We start from the raw sequence: 11,077 nt of genomic DNA, 5'->3' as shown, positions 1-11,077 counted from the left end.
ATTGGGATACAGTCTTCATTACTGAGTTGAAAGAGTTCTTTAAAATTACAAGTCCCTTATCAGATTTTGATGTGCAAATATTTTCTCCTATTTGTGGCTCTACTCTCTTGATGGTGTCTTTTACAGCAAAAATGTTTCAAATTTTGATGAAGTCCAATTTATTTTTTGTTGTTGCTTGTGGTTTGAGTGTTTAAGAAACCATTGCTTAATCCAAGGTTATAATGATCTACGCCTGTTTTCTTCTAAGAGTCTTACTGCTTTTCCTTTTACATTTAGGACTTTGATCCATTTTGAGTTAATTTTCTAATATTGTGTGAGGTAGTAGTCCACCTTCATTTTTCTATATGTGGATATCCATTTGGGACATCCCATGAGATATCCCAGCATTGAAATATCTGTTGAAATGGCTTTTCCTTACCCAACTGAATTGTCTTGTCTCTGTTGTCAAAAATCTACTGAGTGTAAGCTGGGCATGGTGTCTCATGCCTATAATCCCAGCACTTTGGGAGTCTGAGGCGGGTAGATCACCTGAGGTCAGGAGTTTGAGACCAGCCTGGCCAACGTGATGAAACCTCTTCTTCACTAAAAATACAAAAATAGACGCTCCTGGTGGCAGGTGCTTGTAATCTCAGCTACTTGGGAGGCTGAGGCAGGAGAATCACTCAAACCTGGGAAGCAAATCTTGCAGTGAGCCGAGATTGTGCCACTGCACTCCAGCCTGGGCAACAAAAAGCAAACTCCATCTCAAAAAAAAAAAAAAAAAAAAAAAAAGAAAAATCTATTGACTATAAATGTGAAGGTTTATTTCTGGAATCTCAATTATATTTTATTGATTTATATGTCTATCCTTATGCTAATAACACTGTCTTGATTACTGTAGCTTTCTAGCAAGTGAAATCAAGAAGTGTGAGTCCTTTAACTTCCTTTCTCTTTGTCAAAGCTGTGTTGACTATTCTAGATCCTTCAATTTCCTAATAATTTTGGTGGAATATGCTTCAGTTATTGCAAGAACAACAACAACAACAACAACAAAAAGCCAGTTGGCATTTTGACAAATTATTTGAAAGCATGAAGTGATAATTTTCACTTATGTTTGATTTCGAAGAATCATTTAGCAAAATATCCTAGGCTTCATTTTAGAAAGGGTCTCTTGCTTATCATATAATTCCTTTCTGCTTTTTGTTGTCATTTTTGTTGTTGTTTGTTTTTGAGACAGGGTCTTACTGTGTCAACCAGGCTGGAATGCAGTGGCACGATCCTCACTCACTGCAACCTCTGTCTCCTGGGCTCAAGCAATTCTCTCACCTCAGCCTCCCAAGAAGCTGGAACCACAAATGTGCACTATCATGCATGGCTAATTTTTTGTATTTTTTTTAGAGATAAGGTCTCTCCATTTTTCCCAGGCTTGTCTCAGACTCCTAGGCTCAAATTATCCACCCAATTATCCACTTGAGAGTCTGTAGACTCTCAAAGTGCTGGGATTACAGGCCTTAGCTATTATGCCTGGTTTCCTTGTTATTGTTTGCTAACTGGACAGACCCTGACACATTTCTGTTAATGCTTGTGATTTGAGCAGTTTTCTGTCATTTTTATTGACTTTGTGAAATCCTCCATATTTTGAGAAGTTGCTAGTTCTCTTTGTAGTGGAGTTTCATGGAACTTATATTGTGTTTTTAATGACAATCTGCAAGACACTGATACAGACATTAACATAATGGGCTGAAATAGATGGTACTATGAAGCAGAGAAGAATATTCAAGGAGGCACTGACTTTTTAAAGAGCACTTTTGTAAGAGAATATTTTATGTAATAATTATACAAATAATTAACCATATAACCTCCACATGAAGTTATATACATAAATACTTGAATTATGAAGATACTCTATAAGAACTTAGTATATGATAAAGGTGGCTTTTAAAATTAGTGAGAAAAGTGAATCATTCAATAAAAGTGAACAAAAAAGTAAGAGGAAAGTTAGAGCCCTAATGTTACTAGTGCCAGGGCCTATGACTCTAGCAACTGTCTCTTTAGAAGAGGCACTGGCTCTTTGGCTTGTAGTAACTTAGAAGATCTTAATAACCTGATACTTTCATCTGAAATTGAGAGTCACTCAATTTCCTCATTGACTGACAGAAGATATCTTTCACAAAGATTTTCCTATGCCCCAATAATATATCAAACATTAGTAGTATTCTTGAAATTCAGGCTCTTCTCCTTACCAGGCCTCTCTCCTTACAGGACAAAAAAGGACAATGGTTTCTTGATGCTTGTTTTATTTAGGATTCTCATTTTGTTTGACAATCACCATTGGGCTCTTCTGTATCACTACCAGTATCTGATTAACAGAACCCTAGTAACATGTCAGTGAAGTAGGAATTTTATCAGAGGAAGAGATAAGTAGCAGCACTATTCTGGAACACAGCTTCCTAACTGGCGTGCAATAAATACGTTGCAGATTTTCCCAAATATTAGCTTTTAGAGTGGCGTCAGGACTTGGGATAGTGGAGCTCAAGGCCTAGTTCCTCTAGCAGGTTGTAAGCAGACTCCTTTATTGAACCAATGCATGATATAATTATTATCCTTTTCTTTGAGTGCTGTTAAAGTTTAAAACAAGGTAGGGTTTTAAAACTGTTCTAAGGAAATAGCTGGGAACAATGAGAACATGAATAATATCATGCAAACACAGTAACTTGGTTTATGGAGGAGCATTACAGATTTTAGCAGAGAATGGATGAGGAAAATTAGATTTTTTTCTGACTCTCTGAGTCATTTCAATTCTATTTTCATATATACTTTATATCATTAATAAGATATGTATATTAGTGTCAGCCTTCTGCACCTTTGACCTGTTAATACTCCTCTACATATACCCAATGTAAGGCCAGTTGTCTTGCCGGGAGCTAAGACATGCCCATCCCTCTCTCCACCTGAAAATTACTTCACCAGAATATGCCCATTATCTAGCTCCGCCTTGGAAATCCCCTCTGCACTTAGCACTAAGCTCTGCACTCGGCACCTAGCCCACCTTGGAAAACCCCTCTCTGCACTCAACCCTAAGCTCTGCACTTGGCACCTAGCCTGCTCACTGGAAATCCCGCCTACCTACCAATAGCAGCTTGCCCCGTCCATGTCCTGTTTCTCCACAGCCAATCAAATGCCTTCACTCCGTATAAAACCCCATGCCTGAGAGAAGTCAGGCGTGACTTCTCTGGTCTCTTTCCCTGACCACAGAACCTCGCCTGGGAGCTGAATAAATTGGTGTCTAATTGTTCTCCTGCAGGCCTCAGTTTTAAACTCGGCAATAAACCTCACAAGACAATAACCCTTACAAGTGGTGTCGAAACCCATGAGGAGTAAGACCCCTCCTGGGGGAAACTGACTCCATCATCTGAAGCCAGACCAGGGAACTGCCATCACAAGGTAAGACTTCTGTTATCCACAGCCTCTCCTGCTGCCTGCCTCATGGACTCCCTGCTCGTAACTGCAGCCATGTCAGGGACTCCTTCTCGTTTCTCACTGTGGGCCTGGGGCCCTGGCCTCATCTCAAGGACCTGAGCATAGAGGAGATGTCTCTACACTCTTGTCTTCTCCCTGTGAGGGGTTTCTCAGGGTCAGGATTCTGAGGGAGATGTCCCCACCTTCTTGAACCCTCTCATTCTCGTCTCGTGGACTCCCTGTACATAATCGTGGCTGCATCAGGAACTTCTTCTCATTTCTCGCCACAGGCCCAGGGCCCCGGCCTCATCTCGAGGACCTGAGCATAGAGGAGATGTCCCTACACTCTTGTCTTCTCCCTGTGAGGGGTTTCTGGGGGTCAGGAATTTGAGCGAGTCATCCTCTCCAGTGTCCAGGACACCTTCTGAACATGTCCACAGCAGCGGCCAAGGTTTAGATATTCAGAAGCCCCATTTGCAGACCTGGGCCTTGCCTAATAGCAGGACCAAATCCCCTGGCTTACAGTACTAAAATGTCTATTTCAAATCAGCCTTTTGGCATATAAAATCCCTTTAATTAAGTAACTGTACTTTCAGTTTCTCTTCCTAATCCTGAGCAAGTGAGTGAGTGAGTGAGTTTACGTGTAGTCCCATGGCCTAACGGCTATGAGGCTTGTGTGGGCCTCAATCCATGGTTCCATGGGGACATCGTAAGGCATAATGGTGACTCACCTCAGGATGGAAAGTTCTGAGGTGACCGGGCCCAGGGGTTATATGAGTACACCTTAGCCAAGACACTCCGAAACATCCCTTTGGGGACATGGCCAGGAAGGCATCAGACTGGTCTCCCATCTCGGGGGCACCCACCCTTTGTCTGTCAATCCTGCCATGTGGCAGATAGCTCTAGCCCTGTCTCTTTTTATTTTCTTTCTCATTATAATCATTGCAGCCTGTAAGTTCTCCCCTCCCCACCCCAGGAAAGGAGTACTTCTGCCTGTGTTGGGTATAATAGCTTTCCATATTCCTTTCTTACCCCTAACTACCCCCACAAGAAGGTGAACCATGGGCAATCAGAAGTCCCACCCAGACCCTAAATCACCATAAAATCACCATGCCCAGTCCAAAATCTACCCAAACTGGGTCTTTCCATAAAAAAGAAAAGGCTGCTTTTCCTCTCTACCTGGCTGCTCTTCCTCTGTGTCCTGGCCACAGTATCCTATAGACAACCAGTCTAAGTGGCCTCCAGAGGGCACACTCAACTTTAATGTCCTGACAAACTTAGATAACTTTTGCCAAAAGAACGGCAAATAGTCAGAGGTCCCCTATGTGCAGGCCTTTTGGTACCTTTGCTCCTGTCCTGCCCTCTGCTCCTCTTGTTCCTCTGCTCAGGTTCTGTTAGCCAAAACCCCGCCTTTTCCCTCAGCCCTGCCCGGCTCTGCACTCTCCAAAAACCTGGAAGACCTGTCCTGCCCCGCCTGCTTTACCAACCCCCCTCCTTATGCGAGGCCTCAACTCCCTCCTCCCTCTTCTCCTCCTCCCCAAAGCCCTAATATGACTTCCCCTGTCAGTGCTCACACCCACTCTCATGACCCCCCGCTCCTCTGCCCTTTGCGTGAGGTAACCAGAGGAGAAGGCGTTGTCTGAGTGCAAGTTCCCTTCTCTCTCTCTCTGATCTATCAGCCATTGAAAAACGCCTAGGGTCATTCTCTACCAATCCTACCTCTTATACCAAAGAATTTCGTTACCTCATCCAGGTGTACAACCTCACCTGGCATGACACCTATGTGATCCTGTCCTCCACTCTTACTCCCGATGAGCATGACTGCATTCTTACAGTGGCCTGAGCTCATGCTGATCAGGTACATCTCACAAAGAATCATATGCCAGTAGGAGCAGCGGCAGTCCCTGAGGCCGATTCTAATTGGGACTATCAAAATGGCCAAGATGGCCCCCACCGCCGAGACCAAATGCTACATGCCTCCTAGCAGGCATGCAAAGCACAGCTCAAAAAGTAGTTAATTATGACAAGTTAAGGGAAATAACCCAGGGTCCTGATGAAAACCCAGCTGCATTCCTAGACTGATTAACTAATGCTATAATCCTCCATACCTGGCTAGATCCAGCCGCCTTAGCAGGGGCTACAGTTCTAGTCACCCACTTCATCTCCCAGTCAGCAGCTGATATAAGGAGGAAATTTAAAAAAGCTGAGGAGGGCCCCCAAACTCCCATATGGGACCTGGTAAACAGGGCATTTAAAGTTTTCAATGGCCAAGAGGAAAAGACTGAGGCTACCTACCAGGCCTGTTTACAGCAAAAGGTAGGCCTCCAAACCCGAGCTCTTGTAGCAGCCCTGAGGCTGGCAGCCCACTGAACATCTGGTGGAGGGGGTCCATTGAAACCCTCAAAGGCTCCACCTGGGCCCTGTTTCAAATATGGCCAGGAGTGCCCCTGTCCTTGTCCACCTCCTTGACCCTTCCCAAGCTGCAAACAGACTGGACACTGGAAGGTTGACTGCCCATCCTGGGCTGCAGGCTCACCGCCCCCCCTCTATGTGGAGAGCAGGCTGGTCCACAGGACACAGTCCCTTTGCTTGAACTTCTCGGCCTTCTTGACCACTGATGCAGCCTGGACTTGAGGACTCCCATCACCCTTGCAGAGCCTTGGGTAATGCTGCAGGTAGTGGGTAAGTCCATTTCCTTTGTAATGGATATGGGGGCTACCTATTCTGTACTGCCTTCCTACTCAGGGCCTAATATACCTTCCCAGGTTTCAGTCATGGGAATTGATGGAAAGCTGTCCTCTCCTAACGAAACTCATCCCTTAGCCTGTGTGCTTGAGGGACACCCATTCTCTCACTCCTTTTTAATCATAACCTCATGCCCAGTCCCCCTTTTAGGATGAGATATTCTCCAGACTGTAGGGGCCACCTTCCAACTCACTGGCCCCCCACATTCAAGCCCATCATCTGCCCACCTCCTATTGCTACTCCTAACCCGTACCATGCCCTGTCTTGACCCCTTGCCTCAACCCCCTACCCCTCCTAATGAAGTTAATCCCTCAGTATGGTATACCTCCAGCCTGTGGTGGCCAGACATCACATGCCAGTTAAAATACTTCTCAAAAAACCTTCCCACTTTCCCTCACATCCTCAGTTTCCTATCTCCAAAACCCACTGCCAGGGCCTAAAGCCTAACATCACCTGACTTCTGGCCCAGGGACTCCTTATCCCCACCAGTTCCCCTTGTAATACTCCTATCTTACCAGTCCAAAAGCCAACCAGTGACTACTGCCTAGCTCAGGACCTGTGCCTCATCAACGAGGGGGTGGTATCCCTCCACCAGTGGTCCCCAATCTATATACCCTATTATCCAACATTTCCTCCACTACCTCTCATTTTACGGTTCTTGACCTCAAGGACACCTTCTTTACTATTCCCCTTCACCCAGAGTCTTACTTCCTTTTTGCCTTCACCTGGACCAATCCTGACACCAACCTATCACAGCAGCTCACCTGGACAGTCCTGCCCCAGGGATTTAGAGACAGCCCCCATATTTTCGGATGGGTCTTAGCAGCTGACCTCAGCTCCTACTTCCTTGATCCCAGTCTCCTTCTCCAGTATGTGGATGACCTGTTACTTTGTAGCCCCTCCCTCTCTCTGTCTCAAGAGCATACTGCCATTCTCCTTAACTTTCTTGGATCCAAGGGATACTGGGTATCTCCCTGTAAAGCACAGTTGTCAGTCACCTCATTAATCTACTTAGGCATTTGCCTCACCCCTAAAACTAAAAGCCTAACAACTGACCACTAGCAGGCACTTTTTGTGCTGCAGCCTCTGGAGACTGCAGACCAGATTCTCTCCTTCTTGGGATTTGTAGGGTTCTTCCATCATTGGGTACCTAACTTTGCTGCTCTAGCTAAACCTCTGTATGTGGCAGCCAAGGGCACACCCACCAGACCCCTCTCTCATCCTGGAGTTGTGAAACAAGCTTTCAAAACCCTACAAACTGCTGTCCACAGCACCTCCACTTCAACTGTCAGACCTTAACCATCACTTCCACTTGTTTACTGATGAAAAACAGGGTGTTGCAGTTGGAGTCCTGACCCAACCCCTAGGTCTTGTGTATCGTCCTGTAGCATACTTATCAAAACAAGTGATCCCACAGTCAGGGGATGGCAGCCTTGCTTATGGGCCCTGGGAGTGGTAACAGAACTTACCAAGGAATACCTAAAACTTATCTTCTTATCTTGGGCCAGCCTATCTCAGTGCTCTCTCCTAATTAACTGACCGACCTTCTCTCTCACAAATCTTTCGCTCATCTAGGACCCTCTCGCCTACAGGAGTTTCATCTACTCTTCATTGAAAATCCTTCAGTTAGCCTTCATCCCACTTCTCCATTCAACCCAGCTACTTTGTTTCCCCTTCCATTCCATTCTCCCTCCCCAGCCCATTCCTGCCCTGAACTAATGGATACATTTGCTAAACCTCGGGAGGGCCTGTCTGACCTTCCCCTATCTAACCCAGACCTTCCCTGTTATGTAGATGGGAGTTCAATAGTGACAGCCGAGGGGCAGCAAAAAGCCACCTATGCAGTAGTCACTGATTCAGCCACCCTTGAGGCATGTCGCCTCCCCAATGGAACCACCTCACAAAAAGCAGAGCTCATTGCCTTAACCTGAGATCTCACCCTAGCATGGGGAAAGCTGGAAAATATCTATACTGATTCAAAGTATGCTTATTACCCACTGCCACTCTGCCCTCTGGAAAGAGCGGGGATTCCTCGCCACAAAGGGGTCCCCCATAATCAATGCTACCCAAATATCTAATCTCCGACAGGCCCTATCACTGCCCAAAGAAGTCACTGTCATCCATTGCTGAGGGCACCAAGCCAAGCAGGATGCTGTTTCCTGGGGCAATGCAAGGGCAGATATGGCAGCAAAATCCTTAACTAATACCAGGCTAGCCCCCATTCCAGTCCTGTTTCTCACCACAGCCATGCCACCAATTTACTCGCCATCAGAGAAACAGGCCCTCATATTAAAAAGGGGAACAGAGTCTGATCAGGGTTGGATCTTCCTAAACAACAGAATCGCCCTTCCCCAAGAACAGGCCCCAAAAATCATTGCTGAAATCCACCAATCCTTACATATAGGGCCCAAAGCATTGTACCATTTCATGCAGCCCCTCTTTTTCTTGCCAGGCCTGCAACAGACATTGAGCAAGTACACAAGGCATGCATTACTTGCTTTAAAATCTCATCTCAGGGAAGCTTAAGGCAACAGTTTCCTACCCACTAAATGCGTGGCCACCTGCCATCACAAGACTGGCAGATTGATTTCACCCATATGCCCACTCATAAAAAACTCTGCTACCTTCTAACCTTTGTAGATACCTTTTCAGGTTTGATTGAAGCCTTTCCCACCTCCAGGGAAACTGCAGACACGGTGGTCTCCCTCTTAATTCAGGAAATTATCCCTCATTTTGGCTTACCTGGCAACATCCAGTCAGACAATGGTCCAGCGTTTACAGCTCAGGTGGTCCTGCTGTTTGCCAAGTCTCTCAACATCTCCTGGAAACTATACATACCCTACCACCCTCAGTCATTGGGTAAGGCTGAATGGGCTCATGGCATCCTCAAGGATCATTTGGCCAAACTCACCATAGAGGTAAAACTCTTTTGGCCCACACTCTTAACCCTTGCCCTAGCCTGGGTTTGAGCCACCCCATGGGAGCCAACAGGTCTCAGCCCTTTTGAGTTGCTGTATGGCAGGCCTTTTTTGGTTTCTCATAATCTCCTGGTATAACCACCTCCTCTGGCTTCCTACCTTCCCTACCTCTCTCTCCTCCGCCACTTACTCAGGGAACACACGGACCGTACTCTCCCCAAGGTTCCAGGACCAGAGGACTCCCACCCGACTATACCTCTTCAGCCAGGTGACAGTGTCCTCCTCCAGGAACTCAAGCCATGGTCTTTGCAGCCCAAGTGGTCAGGATCCCACATCGTTATCCTAACCACCCCGACTGCCACCAAACTTTTAGGCCACACCCATTGGTACCATGTATCCTGCCTCAAACTGGCTCCCAAAAAAACAATCAGTGGAAATCTGAACCCTTGGGCCCCACTCGCCTCTGCCTCATCTGTAACCCCTACCCGTCAACTCCTAACCCTTCAAATTATCCTCCTAACAATCCTTCTGGTATCTCCTCTTAAAGCAAACTCCTACTATGTCTGGTAGTTCGACCTTCAGGACTCAACCTGTCACAATCTTCCACAGGGCCTGACACCACCTTAATGGGTATCCCCTTGTTCAAAGTACATTCTCAAAATCTCTCTCTCTGCTATAGGACAGCCAGCAGCCTCAGCCTCAGGTGCAACATCATGGTAGAAGTAAAATCCTCCCTTTATGTGCTTCCAGGAGGATACTTTTGGTGTAATGGAACCCTAACCAAAGTTATTGATGCATCCCTCCCTTTCCCCTGTGTGCCCATCACACTACTCCCGCAGTTAGAAGTGTACGGACAAGCTGGGTTCCTATCCCTCATCACATCATTCCCCTAATTGCTGAAGCAAATGAGCAGTCTTCCTCCTGATAGTAGTTGGCCCTTCTTTAGCACCCTCCTTAGTAGCAGCTGGAATAGGGAGTGGTGCCATGGGCTACAGCATCACCTCAGCTGCTCAACTGGAAGACAAGCTCCCTATGGCTATTGAAGCATCAGCTGCCTCTTTAGCCTCCCTCCAGCGACAAACCACGTCACTGGCAGAGGTGACTCTCCAGAACTGATGGGCCCCAGACTTGCTAATGGCAGAAAAAGGAGGTACCTGTCTGTTTCTCCAGGTGCAGTACTTTTATTATATCAATGAAACAGGCCTTGTGGAAGAAAATGTCAACACTCTCTGTCGTCTCCCAAGAGAACCTCTGCAGGAAGCAGAGCACACCAGCCTCATCTCTCAACTAGTGGCAATCCCCCATGCTTACCTGTCTAGCTCCCATTATCACCCCCGTTATCATTGTGTATCTTCAAATGCTAGCCCCCTTTTTCCTCAAGTTTTTACAGGCCCACATGAGAGAAATTTCCAGGTTGGCCATAAACCAGATGATACTTCACCCCTATGTCCAACTCCCAATCGAGGCACCAGCCAACTGACCCCTCCCCCTCACTCTGTCCCTATTCAGCAGGAAGTAGCCAGAAAGAAGTGGCATCCTATATATCATTAAAAGGGTCGGAATGTGAGGCCAGTTGCCTTGCCAGGAGCTCAGACACACCCATCCCTCTCCCCGCCTGAAAATTACCTCACCAGAGTATGCCCATCATCTAGCTCTGCCTTGGAAATCCCCTCTGCACTCAGCACTAAGCTCTGCATTCAGCACCTAGCCTGCTCACTGGAAATCCCACCTACCTACCAATAGCAGCTTGCCCTGTCCACGTCCTGTTTCTCCACAGCCAATCAAATGCCTTCACTCCCTATAAAACCCCACGCCTGAGAGAAGTCGGGCATGACTTCTCTGGCCTCTTTACCCGGGACCACAGATCCTCACCCGAGAGCTGAATAAATTGGCATCTAATTGTTCTCATGCAGGCCTCAGTTTCCTCATTTTAAACTCGGCAATAAACCTCACAAGACAATAACCCTTACACCCAG

Source organism: Callithrix jacchus, chromosome 9 (genome assembly GCF_049354715.1).
Source record: "Callithrix jacchus isolate 240 chromosome 9, calJac240_pri, whole genome shotgun sequence".
In the NCBI taxonomy this organism is placed as follows: domain Eukaryota; kingdom Metazoa; phylum Chordata; class Mammalia; order Primates; family Cebidae; genus Callithrix; species Callithrix jacchus.
Note: the sequence above shows the minus strand (reverse complement) of the source record.